The sequence below is a fragment of the Chlamydotis macqueenii genome, chromosome W (genome assembly GCF_036417535.1).
Source record: "Chlamydotis macqueenii isolate bChlMac1 chromosome W, bChlMac1.mat, whole genome shotgun sequence".
NCBI classification, from domain to species: Eukaryota; Metazoa; Chordata; class Aves; order Otidiformes; family Otididae; genus Chlamydotis; species Chlamydotis macqueenii.
The window spans coordinates 6585113-6599644 of NC_141592.1; positions in this window are offsets into that span (position 1 = coordinate 6585113).

The following is a 14532-nucleotide window of genomic DNA, read 5'->3' on the forward strand; positions in this document are numbered from 1 at the left end:
GCCTGTTCCAAGGCTTGACAACCCTTTCCGTGAAGACATTTTTCCTAATAGCCAATCTAAGCCTCCCCTGGCGCAACTTGAGGCCATTTCCTCTCGTTACTTGGGAAAATAGACTGACACCCACCTCCCTACAGCCTCCTTTCAGGTAGCTGTAGAGAGCAATGAGGTCTCCCCTCAGCCTCCTTTTCTCCAGACTAAAGAAGCCCTGTTCCCTCAGCCGCTCCTCATAAGACTTGTTCTCTAGACCCTTCATCAGCTTCGTTGCTCTTCTTTGGACATGCTCCAGCACCTCAATGTCTTTCTTGTGGTGAGGGGCCCAAAACTGCACACAGTATTCGAGATGCGGCCTCACCAGTGCCGAGTACGGTGGGATGATCACTTCCCTACTCCTGCTGGCCACACTATTTCTGAAACAAGCCAGGATGCTATTGGCCTTCTTGGCCACCTGGGCACACTGCTGGCTCATGTTTGGCCAGCTGTCGAGCAACACCCCCAGGCCCAGGTCCTTTTCTGCTGAGCAGCTTTCCAGCCACTCTTCCCCAAGCCTATCATGTTGCATGAGTGTTCTGGTTTTATTTAGTGAGGGAGTGGCTACGGTGGTAGCTTCTGTAAGGAAATGCTGGAAGTTGTTCCCCTTTGTTCAGTGGACTCGGCCGGGCCTAGGGCAGATCCACTGCTGCCCAAGGCCGAGCAGATTGGTAGCAGAATGTCCCGTGATAACGCCTCTGCGATAACGTATTGAAGATGGGGAAAACAGAAAAAAAAATAAATAAAAAAAAGGAGAAGATGCGAAGACGTTGAGCGGGGGCAGAGATGGGGAGGCGCGAGCCTCATGGGCCTTGCAGGCCTCACCTTCTGGCCTCCCGCCGGGCGGCCGACTGGGCCCAGCCCGGCTGCAAGAAAAGCGGAGAGGAGATGAGATGTGAAGAGAACCTGAGAGGCGTCTGCCTGCCTGTTGTGAAGAATTTCTTGAGAGAAACGGCTGCAGGCGCCAAGGTCAGTGAAGAAGGAGGGGGAGGAGTAATGCTGCTCCTGGCCGAGATTTCCCTGCAGCCTGTGGTGACGACCATGGTGGAGCAGGTTGTCCCCCTGCAGCCCATGGAGGTCCACGGAGGAGCAGAGATCCACCTGCAGCCCATGGAGGGCCCCACGCCAGGGCAGGCGGATGCCCGAAGGAGGCTGTGGCCCATGGAGGGCCTGCGCTGGGGCAGCCTGTTCCAGAGGGACTGCACCTCGTGGAAAAACGACCCACACCAGAGCAGTTTCACGAAGGACTGCAGCCCGCGGGTGGGACCCCATGATGGAGCAGGGAAGGAATGTGAGGAGTTCTTCCCTCAAGGAGGAAGGAGCGGTGGAAAGCGACAAGTGATGAACTGACCGTAACCCCCATTCCCTCTTCCCCCCTGTGCCGCTCAGGGAGGGGAAGGAGGTAGAGATAACTGAAATTAAGTTAAGCCCGGGAAGAGGGAGGGATGGCGGGAAGTTGTTTTGTTCTGTTTCTCATTATCTTGCTTCGGTTTTAGTAATAAACAAATAGCTTTCCCCAAGCTGAGTCTGTTTTGCCCGTAACGGTAACTTTAGTGATCTCTCCCTGTCCTTATCTCAAACCTCGAGCCTTTTTTCTCATATCATCTCTCCCTATTCCCTCGGAGGGCGGGGAGAGTGAGCAGGAGACCGCATAGCTTGATCCCAAGCGGGGCTAAACTACAACAATCCCCAAGTCCTTCTCCGCAGGGCTGCTCTCAAACCATTCATCACCCAGTCTGTATTAATGCTGGGGATTGCCCTGACTCAGGTGCAGGTCCTTGCACTTGGCCTTGTTGAACTTCATGAGGTTCACATGGGCCCACTCCTCAAGCCTGTCAAGGTCCCTCTGGATAGTATCCCTTCCCTCAAGCACCACTCAGCTTGGTGTCATCTGCAAACTTGCTGAGGGTGCACGCAATCCCAATGTCTATGTCATTGATGAAGACATTCAACAGTATTGGTCCCAATATGAGCCTCTGAGGAACACCACTTGTTACCGGTTTCCATTTGGACATTGAGTGTAACTCTCTGGATGCGACCACCCAGCCAGTTCCTTATCCATCTAACAGTCCATCCATCAAACCCATATCTCTCCAATTTAGCGACAAGGATGTTGTGGGGAGTTGTGTCAAAGGCCTTACAGACGTCCAGGTAGATGACATCCATAGCTCTTCCCTTGTCCACTGATGCAGTCACTCCATCGTAGAAGGCCACCAGATTAGTCTGGCACAATTTGCCCTTGGTGGAGCCATGAAGCTCTCAACCTGTGTACTGCTGTTTTTCAAAGGCAGCTCCGTGCAATCAATCCATTTTTTTTACGTAGAGGGCAACCCCCTCCCCCCTTTCCTTCCTTGCCTGTCCCTCCTCAACATTTTATAGCCATCGATTGCAGTGTTCCCGTCGTGTGATTCATCCCACCAAGTTTCAGTGATAGTGACAAGATCATTGGTTTGCAGCTGCACAGTGGCTTACAGCTCCTCCTGATTGTTACCCATGCTGCGTGCATTGGTATAGAGACACTTCAGTTAGACTGTCAACTGTCTCACCTTTTTGGCGGAATCTTTTTGGAGGGTTGGGGGGCATTCCTCACTACTCCAGTAGGTACACTCATCCACCCTGTTGCTTGTGAGTACACAAGTGCCACAGCTTTGAACCCCATGCCCCAAGTTCGTTGGTTTAAAGCGCGATTCACTAAGTCAGCCAATCTGCCAGCAAAGATTCTCCTTCCTCTTCTAGACAGGTGGATCCCGTCTCTGCCCAATAGGCCGTATTCATCGAAGAACGTCCCATGAGCATAGAAGCCAAAGCCCTGGCGACGACACCAGCCACCAAGCCAGGTGTTGATCTGCATGATGCGTCGACTTCTGCCCGCACCCCTATCCCTGACTCGCAAGACAGAGGAGAAGGTCACTTGGGCCCCTATCCCCTTCACTTGTTCTCCCAGGGCTCTGAAGTCCTGCTTGTTCTTGCCCAGGCTATGCTTTACTGTGTCATTGATGGAGAAGACATGGAGAAGAAGTAGGGGATAGTAATCTGCGCTTTTAACCAGTTGTGGCAGTTTCTCTGTGACATCCCGGATCTTGGCTCCTGGCAAGCAGCAAACTTCCCTTGACTGTATATCAGGCCGGCGGGTGGGTGCCTTGGTGCCTCTCAGCAGAGGATTGCCCACTACTAGCACTCACTGCTTCCTTTTGCGGCTTTTCGTGTGTGCAACTGGTGCGGTTTCTCCCTGTGAGTCTTGTTGATTGGCTTCACCCACTGCCAAGACTTCATGTCTATTGCTGGTTGGTACATACGAGGAAATGGGGAGAAGTGATATCCTGCTGCCACAAGTTACCAGAGACCATTGGTGAAACACTGGAACAGGTTGCCCAGAGAGGCTGTAGATGCCCCATCCTTGGAAACATTCAAGGCCAGGTTGGACGGGGCTCTGAGCAACCTGATCTGGTTGGAGATGTCCCTGCTCCTTGCAGGGGGGTTGGACTAGATGGCCTTTAAAGATCCCTTGCAACTCAGCCCATTCTATGGTGCCTCCTTCTCCAAGGTGCTGTCTGTTTGCTGTTGAAGCCCTTTGTCTAGTAGTCCTTGGAGGTCAGTGCCATGGAGCCCCAATATTTCTTCTTGCAACACCTCAAATAGTACTCTGTTTCTTGTTCCTCCTCCCTAACACAGCATAGCCTGCTGACTTCCTCCCGCAGCTCCTCCACCCGCTGCCTGAGTGACTCCACCAGAGCACACCTTGCGCAGGTGGAGCTCGCACCCTCCTCCACCCAGGAGTGTGGGGTACAGACTTTACAGCCCTCCACCTGGACAGCAGCTTCCCTGATAGGAAGCTCTGTCTGGGTGGTTGCCTCCACTTGTCCCAGGCTAGCCTGGCTAGATAGATGGGCTCCCAGCTGCTGCAGAGCACAGCCCTCACCTAGTCTCTGCCACCATGCTTCCAGTGATCCCAAAGCACTGCCTAATAAGCCCTTCTAATTCCCTGGAGACCTCAAGCTGCTGGGTAGGCTTGCACAGCCAACAGCTAGCTGGGGTGACCATTGGGGCTGCAGCCTAAGCCTGTGGGTGAGCAGAGCAGGCAGCAGCCCGACAACTGGCAGAGTGCGCCGCCCTTCTCGCGCACCGTTCCCCTCCGGGGCTGCTCCCTGTTTGCACGGAGGTAAGGCTGACTAGTTCATCATTTCCAGGGTCCTCTTTTTTAACCTTTTAAAAAATGAGTGTGATGTTTCCCTTTTTTCTAGTCAGTTGTGACTTTGCCTGACTGCCACGACTTTTCAAATATGATTGAGAGTGGCTTGACAACTACATCACCCAATTCCCTGGGATGTATCTCATCAGGTCCCATGGACTTGTGTATGTTCAGGTTCCTCAGGTGGTCTCGAACCTGATCTACTCCTATGATGGGTGGGACTTCATTCCCCCAGTGCCTGCCTTGAGATTTAGGGACTCGAGAGATGTGGGAAGACAGATTACCATTACTGAGGGAAAAAAAAATTGTTGAGTACCTCTGCCTTCTCCATGTCAGCTGTCACCAGATCCTCTGTCCTATTTATCAGGAGGGTACAATTTCTTTTGTCTTCCTTTTCTGGACAGCGTACCTGTAGAAGCCCTTCTTGTTACTCTTCACATCACTTGCCAAATTGATTTCCAGCTGTGCCATAGCTTTCCTGATCTCACCCTTACACATCCAGGCAGCATCTCTATTAGAGGCGTATCCCTGCTTCCACTGCATATGCATTTCCCTCTTGTGTTTCAGTTTGACCAGGAGGTCCTTAGTCAGCCATGCTGATCTCCTGCCTTCCTTGCTCAATTTATTTCACATGGGATGTGACCGATGCAGTCACTCCATCGTAGAAGGCCACCAGATCAGTCTGGCACAATTTGCCCTTGGTGAAGCCATGTTGGCTGTCTCTAATCACCTCCCTGTGTCCATATGTTTTGACATGTTAATACTCTAAAAGTAACAAACATTTCTTTTTAGATAAGGTCAGGAAAGAACAAGTTATGTAATTACTTAACTCTACTATATACAATCGAATTGTTATTAAATATAATTTTATTATCGTGTTTACCCATAGCTATTCCATAATGGTATAAGAGGCAATGCAGTTCCTGCCTGTGATCTCTTTAGAAAATACTTGTGGTACTTTAAATTCCAGTGCCATCTTGAGTCTGTAAAGATGCATGTATTTAAGAGATGTCATTGGGCAGAAATCATGAGTCCACTGTGCTTGATGATTTGCTGTTGAGTTCACTCAAGATACATGATTTTATAGATTTACCTGAAATATGTCTTGTGTCTCTTCAACTTTGAAGAAAATATCTGTTTTTGTTTTTTTTTAATTTTCCTCTCTAATAGGAGAACTACATACTAATATCAAGGTGGAACTTTTCCAATGTACTGTTTTTTTCTTGACAGCTGGAAGATGGACACACTTTATTTGACTACGATGTTGGACTAAATGACATAGTTCAGCTTTTGATACGCTCTGAATCTGAAGCTCCTACCACTTCTATGACAAATCAGGGTGGAGAGGTCAATCCCTGTGCTGTTTCCAACTGTAAAAACAAAGTCAAAAGAGCAGCAAGTAGCAGATCACCGAATCAGCCATCTACATCAGCTCACTTGTTTCTTATAAATCCTGGCATTGGATTGTACAAGGTATGTGCAAGTTTTGAAACCAGAGGCCTTATCTTGCATCTCTCATTTTAATTTTATTGCTTATACAGGCCTGTATCTTCAAATAGTTTTCTTTCATGACGAACTTTATGTCAGTGGAACCGAGAGAATTGCAATTAGTTTGCACCATGCATATTGAAATAAATCTTAAAGTGAGTAAGCAAGTCATTTAGTTAGAAGCTGAAACTGATTGAACACTGGAATAGGTTGCCCAGAGAGGCAGTGGAGTCCCCATTGTTGGAGATATTAAAAACCTGACTGGACACGGGACTGGGCAACCCGTTCCAGCTGACCCTGCTTAAGCAGGGAGGTTGGCCTAGGTGATCTCAAGAAGCCCCTTGCAACCTAAATGATTCTTTGATTCTGTGAACAGATGCAAATGGAATATATTATTAGCTAAGGCATTCTGCTTACCAAACATAGTGTACAGGTGTGTAACATATTCAGAGACTGTAAGGACTTAAGGAGATAATTTGTTTTAAATTATTGCAAGGTAACTTAAACAGTGATTATTTCATTGCTGAATTTTAGGAGAGCAAACTTTCAGTTGTTTAAGGGATTAGTGGATGGGACCCCCTGGGAAACTGCCTTCAGGGATAAAAGAGCTGAACAGAGCTGGCAGCTATTTAAAGGACATTTTTCTTAGAGCAAAAGAACTGTTGATTCCCATGTGAAATAAATTGAGCAAGGAAGGCAGGAGATCAGCATGGCTGACTAAGGACCTCCTGGTCAAACTGAAACACAAGAGGGAAATGCATATGCAGTGGAAGCAGGGATACGCCTCTAATAGAGATGCTGCCTGGATGTGTAAGGGTGAGATCAGGAAAGCTATGGCACAGCTGGAAATCAATTTGGCAAGTGATGTGAAGAGTAACAAGAAGGGCTTCTACAGGTACGCTGTCCAGAAAAGGAAGACAAAAGAAATTGTACCCTCCTGATAAATAGGACAGAGGATCTGGTGACAGCTGACATGGAGAAGGCAGAGGTACTCAACAATTTTTTTTTCCCTCAGTAATGGTAATCTGTCTTCCCACATCTCTCGAGTCCCTAAATCTCAAGGCAGGCACTGGGGGAATGAAGTCCCACCCATCATAGGAGTAGATCAGGTTCGAGACCACCTGAGGAACCTGAACATACACAAGTCCATGGGACCTGATGAGATACATCCCAGGGAATTGGGTGATGTAGTTGTCAAGCCACTCTCAATCATATTTGAAAAGTCGTGGCAGTCAGGCAAAGTCACAACTGACTAGAAAAAAGGGAAACATCACACTCATTTTTTAAAAGGTTAAAAAAGAGGACCCTGGAAATGATGAACTAGTCAGCCTTACCTCCGTGCAAACAGGGAGCAGCCCCGGAGGGGAACGGTGCGCGAGAAGGGCGGCGCACTCTGCCAGTTGTCGGGCTGCTGCCTGCTCTGCTCACCCACAGGCTTAGGCTGCAGCCCCAATGGTCACCCCAGCTAGCTGTTGGCTGTGCAAGCCTACCCAGCAGCTTGAGGTCTCCAGGGAATTAGAAGGGCTTATTAGGCAGTGCTTTGGGATCACTGGAAGCATGGTGGCAGAGACTAGGTGAGGGCTGTGCTCTGCAGCAGCTGGGAGCCCATCTATCTAGCCAGGCTAGCCTGGGACAAGTGGAGGCAGCCACCCAGACAGAGCTTCCTATCAGGGAAGCTGCTGTCCAGGTGGAGGGCTGTAAAGTCTGTACCCCACACTCCTGGGTGGAGGAGGGTGCGAGCTCCACCTGCGCAAGGTGTGCTCTGGTGGAGTCACTCAGGCAGCGGGTGGAGGAGCTGCGGGAGGAAGTCAGCAGGCTATGCTGTGTTAGGGAGGAGGAACAAGAAACAGAGTACTATTTGAGGTGTTGCAAGAAGAAATATTGGGGCTCCATGGCACTGACCTCCAAGGACTACTAGACAAAGGGCTTCAACAGCAAACAGACAGCACCTTGGAGAAGGAGGCACCATAGAATGGGCTGAGTTGCAAGGGATCTTTAAAGGCCATCTAGTCCAACCCCCCTGCAAGGAGCAGGGACATCTCCAACCAGATCAGGTTGCTCAGAGCCCCGTCCAACCTGGCCTTGAATGTTTCCAAGGATGGGGCATCTACAGCCTCTCTGGGCAACCTGTTCCAGTGTTTCACCAATGGTCTCTGGTAACTTGTGGCAGCAGGATATCACTTCTCCCCATTTCCTCGTATGTACCAACCAGCAATAGACATGAAGTCTTGGCAGTGGGTGAAGCCAATCAACAAGACTCACAGGGAGAAACCGCACCAGTTGCACACACGAAAAGCCGCAAAAGGAAGCAGTGAGTGCTAGTAGTGGGCAATCCTCTGCTGAGAGGCACCAAGGCACCCACCCGCCGGCCTGATATACAGTCAAGGGAAGTTTGCTGCTTGCCAGGAGCCAAGATCCGGGATGTCACAGAGAAACTGCCACAACTGGTTAAAAGCGCAGATTACTATCCCCTACTTCTTCTCCATGTCTTCTCCATCAATGACACAGTAAAGCATAGCCTGGGCAAGAACAAGCAGGACTTCAGAGCCCTGGGAGAACAAGTGAAGGGGATAGGGGCCCAAGTGACCTTCTCCTCTGTCTTGCGAGTCAGGGATAGGGGTGCGGGCAGAAGTCGACGCATCATGCAGATCAACACCTGGCTTGGTGGCTGGTGTCGTCGCCAGGGCTTTGGCTTCTATGCTCATGGGACGTTCTTCGATGAATACGGCCTATTGGGCAGAGACGGGATCCACCTGTCTAGAAGAGGAAGGAGAATCTTTGCTGGCAGATTGGCTGACTTAGTGAATCGCGCTTTAAACCAACGAACTTGGGGCATGGGGTTCAAAGCTGTGGCACTTGTGTACTCACAAGCAACAGGGTGGATGAGTGTACCTACTGGAGTAGTGAGGAATGCCCCCCAACCCTCCAAAAAGATTCCGCCAAAAAGGTGAGACAGTTGACAGTCTAACTGAAGTGTCTCTATACCAATGCACGCAGCATGGGTAACAATCAGGAGGAGCTGTAAGCCACTGTGCAGCTGCAAACCAATGATCTTGTCACTATCACTGAAACTTGGTGGGATGAATCACACGACGGGAACACTGCAATCGATGGCTATAAAATGTTGAGGAGGGACAGGCAAGGAAGGAAAGGGGGGAGGGGGTTGCCCTCTACGTAAAAAAAATGGATTGATTGCACGGAGCTGCCTTTGAAAAACAGCAGTACACAGGTTGAGAGCTTCATGGCTCCACCAAGGGCAAATTGTGCCAGACTAATCTGGTGGCCTTCTACGATGGAGTGACTGCATCAGTGGACAAGGGAAGAGCTATGGATGTCATCTACCTGGACGTCTGTAAGGCCTTTGACACAACTCCCCACAACATCCTTGTCGCTAAATTGGAGAGATATGGGTTTGATGGATGGACTGTTAGATGGATAAGGAACTGGCTGGGTGGTCGCATCCAGAGAGTTACACTCAATGTCCAAATGGAAACCGGTAACAAGTGGTGTTCCTCAGAGGCTCATATTGGGACCAATACTGTTGAATGTCTTCATCAATGACATAGACATTGGGATTGCGTGCACCCTCAGCAAGTTTGCAGATGACACCAAGCTGAGTGGTGCTTGAGGGAAGGGATACTATCCAGAGGGACCTTGACAGGCTTGAGGAGTGGGCCCATGTGAACCTCATGAAGTTCAACAAGGCCAAGTGCAAGGACCTGCACCTGAGTCAGGGCAATCCCCAGCATTAATACAGACTGGGTGATGAATGGTTTGAGAGCAGCCCTGCGGAGAAGGACTTGGGGATTGTTGTAGTTTAGCCCCGCTTGGGATCAAGCTATGCGGTCTCCTGCTCACTCTCCCCGCCCTCCGAGGGAATAGGGAGAGATGATATGAGAAAAAAGGCTCGAGGTTTGAGATAAGGACAGGGAGAGATCACTAAAGTTACCGTTACGGGCAAAACAGACTCAGCTTGGGGAAAGCTATTTGTTTATTACTAAAACCGAAGCAAGATAATGAGAAACAGAACAAAACAACTTCCCGCCATCCCTCCCTCTTCCCGGGCTTAACTTAATTTCAGTTATCTCTACCTCCTTCCCCTCCCTGAGCGGCACAGGGGGGAAGAGGGAATGGGGGTTACGGTCAGTTCATCACTTGTCGCTTTCCACCGCTCCTTCCTCCTTGAGGGAAGAACTCCTCACATTCCTTCCCTGCTCCATCATGGGGTCCCACCCGCGGGCTGCAGTCCTTCGTGAAACTGCTCTGGTGTGGGTCGTTTTTCCACGAGGTGCAGTCCCTCTGGAACAGGCTGCCCCAGCGCAGGCCCTCCATGGGCCACAGCCTCCTTCGGGCATCCGCCTGCCCTGGCGTGGGGCCCTCCATGGGCTGCAGGTGGATCTCTGCTCCTCCGTGGACCTCCATGGGCTGCAGGGGGACAACCTGCTCCACCATGGTCGTCACCACAGGCTGCAGGGAAATCTCGGCCAGGAGCAGCATTACTCCTCCCCCTCCTTCTTCACTGACCTTGGCGCCTGCAGCCGTTTCTCTCAAGAAATTCTTCACAACAGGCAGGCAGACGCCTCTCAGGTTCTCTTCACATCTCATCTCCTCTCCGCTTTTCTTGCAGCCGGGCTGGGCCCAGTCGGCCGCCCGGCGGGAGGCCAGAAGGTGAGGCCTGCAAGGCCCATGAGGCTCGCGCCTCCCCATCTCTGCCCCCGCTCAACGTCTTCGCATCTTCTCCTTTTTTTTATTTATTTTTTTTTCTGTTTTCCCCATCTTAAATACGTTATCGCAGAGGCGTTATCACGGGACATTCTGCTACCAATCTGCTCGGCCTTGGGCAGCAGTGGATCTGCCCTAGGCCCGGCCGAGTCCACTGAACAAAGGGGAACAACTTCCAGCATTTCCTTACAGAAGCTACCACCGTAGCCACTCCCTCACTAAATAAAACCAGAACACTCATGCAACATGATAGGCTTGGGGAAGAGTGGCTGGAAAGCTGCTCAGCAGAAAAGGACCTGGGCCTGGGGGTGTTGCTCGACAGCTGGCCAAACATGAGCCAGCAGTGTGCCCAGGTGGCCAAGAAGGCCAATAGCATCCTGGCTTGTTTCAGAAATAGTGTGGCCAGCAGGAGTAGGGAAGTGATCATCCCACCGTACTCGGCACTGGTGAGGCCGCATCTCGAATACTGTGTGCAGTTTTGGGCCCCTCACCACAAGAAAGACATTGAGGTGCTGGAGCATGTCCAAAGAAGAGCAACGAAGCTGATGAAGGGTCTAGAGAACAAGTCTTATGAGGAGCGGCTGAGGGAACAGGGCTTCTTTAGTCTGGAGAAAAGGAGGCTGAGGGGAGACCTCATTGCTCTCTACAGCTACCTGAAAGGAGGCTGTAGGGAGGTGGGTGTCAGTCTATTTTCCCAAGTAACGAGAGGAAATGGCCTCAAGTTGCGCCAGGGGAGGCTTAGATTGGCTATTAGGAAAAATGTCTTCACGGAAAGGGTTGTCAAGCCTTGGAACAGGCTGCTCGGGGAAGTGGTGGAGTCACCATCCCTGGAGGTATTTAAAAGACGTGTAGACATGGTGCTTAGGGACATGGTTTAGTGGTGGACTTGGTAGTATTAGGTTAACGCTACTTATGACAGATGTTCCAAATCACATATAGGCTGCTCTATCAAAAAGCATTTATTTCTATATCCATTGTGCAGTCAAAAATAGATTCTTGTCCTATTGTTTTCTATTTGGCATTCATGACTGATTCCCCCTAATTCTCCCATTCTCCTTGCTGCTGGGATCTCTTGCAAAAAAAAAAAAAAAAAGATTCTAATAATAATAGAGAATCGTAGAATGGTTTGGGTTGGAAGGGATCTTGAAAGATCATCTAGGTCCAAAACACCCCTGCCGTGGGCAGGACATCTTTCACTAAATCAGCTTGCTCAAAGCCCTGTCCAACCTGACCTTGAACACTTCCAGTGATGGGGCATCCACAACTTCTCTGGGCAACCTGTTTCCAGTGTCTCACATCCTCATTGTAAAGCATTTCTTCCTTATGGTCCAATCCAATCTACCCTCCTTCAGTTTAAAAACCGCTGCCCCTTGTCCTGTCACTACAGGCCCTGGTGAAAAGTCTCTCTCCATCTTTCTTAGAAGCCCCCCTTTAAAATATTGAAAGGCCATAATGAGGTGTCCCCAGAGCCTTCCCTTCTCCAAGCTGAACAGCCCCAACTCTCTCAGCCTGTCCTCATAGGAAGAGGTGCTCCAGCCCTCTGATAATTTTTGTGGCCCCCCTCTGGACCCACTCTAACATGTCCATGCATTTTTTTGTGCTGGGGGCTCCAGAGCTGGAATGCAGTAGTCCAGGTGGGGGTTTTCACGAGAGCAGAGTAGAGGGGGAGAATCACCTCCCTCGATCTGCTGGCCACGCTCCTGCTGATGCTGCCCCAGGATACAATTGGCTTTCTGGGGTGCAAGCGCGCAATTGCCGACTCATGTCCAATTTTTCATCCGCCAGTATCCATGTGTTGGTTTTGTTTGGGGGGGGGGGTGGGTACAGTGGCAGCTTCTGTAAGAAGCTGCTAGAAGTTGTTCCCCTTTGTCCAGTGGACTCGGCCAGGTCTAGGGCGGACCTGCCGCTGGCCAGAGCCGAGTCCAGTTTGCTGACAGAATGTTCCCTGATAGCACCTCTGTGATAACGTATTTAAGAAGGGGAAAAAAATAAATTAAAAGGAGAAGAAGATGATGTGAAGAAGAAGATGTGAAGAAGCAGAGAGAGTGAAGCGCGAGCCTTGTGGGCCCTTGCAGCCCTCACCCTCTGGCCTCCCACCGGGCGGCCGTCTGGGCCCGACTCGCCCAGGCCCGGCTGCAAGAAGTGGAGAGGAGATGAGATGTGAAGAGAACCTGAGAGGCGTCTGCCTGAGCCGGTTGTGAAGAATTTCTTGTGAGAGGAACGGCTGCAGACGCCAAGATCAGTGAAGAAGGAGGGGGAGGAGTAATGCGGCTCCTGGCCAAGATTCCCCTGCAGCCCAAAGGAGGCTGTGGCCCGTGGAGGGCCCGTGCTGGGGCAGCTGTTCTGGAGGGACTGCACCCTCTGGAAAAACGACCCCACGCCGGAACAGTTCATGAAGGACTGTAGCCATGGGAGGGGACCCCATGCTGAAGCAGGGAGGAATGTGAGGAGTTCTTCCCTCAAGGAGGAAGGAGCGGTGAAAAGCGACAAGTGATGAAATGACCGTAACTCCCATTCCCTCTTCCCCCCTGTGCCGACCGGGGGCAGGGAAGGAGGTAGAGATAATGTTAAGCCCAGGAAGAGGGAGGGGTGGGGGGAAGTTATCTTGTTCTCTTTCTCATTATCCTGCTTTGGTTTTAATAATAAACAAATAGCTTTCCCCGAGTCAAGTCTGTTTTGCCCGTAACGGTCACTTTTAAGGAAACTGCCTAGAAGTTGCTCCCCTTTGTTTCAGTGGACCTCAGCCGGGCCTAGGGCGGGACCCGCTGCTGGCCAAGGCCGAGCCGATTGGTAGCAGATGGCTCACGTTCAGCCAGCTGTCGAGCAACACCCCCAGGCCAGGTCCTTTTCTGCTGAGCAGCTTTTCCAGCCACTCTTCCCCAAGCCTATCATGTTGCATGAGTGTTCTGGTTTTATTAGTGAGGGAGTGGCTACGGTGGTAGCTTCTGTAAGGAAATGCTGGAAGTTGTTCCCCTTTGTTCAGTGGACTCGGCCGGGCCTAGGGCCAGATCCACTGCTGCCCAAGGCCGAGCCGATTGGTAGCAGAATGTCCCGTGATAACGCCTCTGCGATAACGTATTTAAGAAGGGGAAAAACAGGGAAAAAAGGGAGAAGAGAAGATGTGAAGAAGCTGAGCGGGGGCAGAGGTGGCAGAGGGGGAGGCGCGGGCCTCATGGGCCTTGCAGGCCTCACCTTCTGGACCTCTCGCCGGGGGGGCCGACTGGGCTCGGACTGGGCCCCAGCCCGGCTGCAAGAAGTGGAGAGGAGATGAGATGGATGACCGTGAAGAGATTCTGAGAGGCAATCTTGTGAGAGGAACAGCTGCAGACGCCAAGGCCAGTGAAGAAGGAGGGGGAGAGTAATGCGGCTCCTGGCCAAGATTCCCCTGCAGCCTGTGGTGATGACCATGGTGGAGCAGGTTGTCCCCCTGCAGCCCATGGAGGTCCACGGAGGGGCAGAGATCCACCTGCAGCCCGTGGAGGACCCCACGCCGGAGCAGGTGGAGGCCTGAAGGAGGCTGTGGCCCGTGGAGGGCCCGCTGGGACAGCTGTTCTAGAGGGACTGCACCCCGTGGAAGAGGTGACCCACGCCGGAGCAGTTTCACGAAGGGACTGTGGCCCGTGGGAGGGACCCCATGCTGGAGCAGAGGAGGAATGCGAGGAGTTCTTCCCCCAATGATGAAGCAGCGGCGTAAAACAACACGTGATGAACTGACCACGACCCCCATTCCCTTTTCCCCCCCCGTGCCGCTCGGGAGGCGAGGTAGTAGAGCTAATGTTAAGCCCGGGAAGAAGGAGGGGTGGGGGGAGGTTATCTTGTTCCCTGTCTCATTCTCCTGCTAGTTTTAGAAATAAATGAATACTTTTACCCAAGTCGAGTCTGTTTTGCCCGTGGGCGGTAACTTTAAGGATTTCTCCCTGTCCTTATCTCAAACCTCGAGCCGTTTTTTTCTTATATCATCTCCCCCTGTTCTCTCGGAGGGTGGGGGGAGTGAGAGAGAGACTGCGTAGTCTGGTCCCGATCGGGGCTGAACTATGACACAGTGAAAAATGAGGCAAAAAAGGCATCGAGTACCTCAGCCTTTTCCCTGTCGCTTGTCACAAGGA